The following is a 442-nucleotide window of genomic DNA, read 5'->3' on the forward strand; positions in this document are numbered from 1 at the left end:
ATGAGAGCACTGAGGTACCACAGCTCCCTCCATTGCTGCTGCTGGGCTGGGACAGGGGGGCCCTGTCGTGCTGTGCACAAAGTTCACCACAGTCTGGCGATTGAAAGAGAATGCCCAAGGGTCGGGACAACAAATTGCCAAAATAACTGCAGAGCAAGTCACTCCCAACTGGCATTTACTGCAGCCACGAGTTTCGGAGTTCAGTGTCCCCTGACCATTTGTCCTCCCAGACGTCGTTCTTGACCTTAGAAAAGGCCTCTGAATTTGAGTGGCAGAAACTGTGACACCACGTTCCCATTATAAAATAAATCTAAGGGAACTCTGTCAGACCCTCTGCCTTATTATTCTAACTAGGAGGCTGTTCTGGCCAGGTGTAAATTGTGTGAAAAATCTTCTGATATTCCCTTTATGGACAGTTATTTCCTTTGTCATCCTGTTACTT

This window comes from Empidonax traillii, unplaced genomic scaffold (genome assembly GCF_003031625.1).
Source record: "Empidonax traillii isolate 1590-97213 ecotype Southwest subspecies unplaced genomic scaffold, ASM303162v1 scaffold1085:size188410, whole genome shotgun sequence".
Classification (NCBI taxonomy): Eukaryota; Metazoa; Chordata; class Aves; order Passeriformes; family Tyrannidae; genus Empidonax; species Empidonax traillii.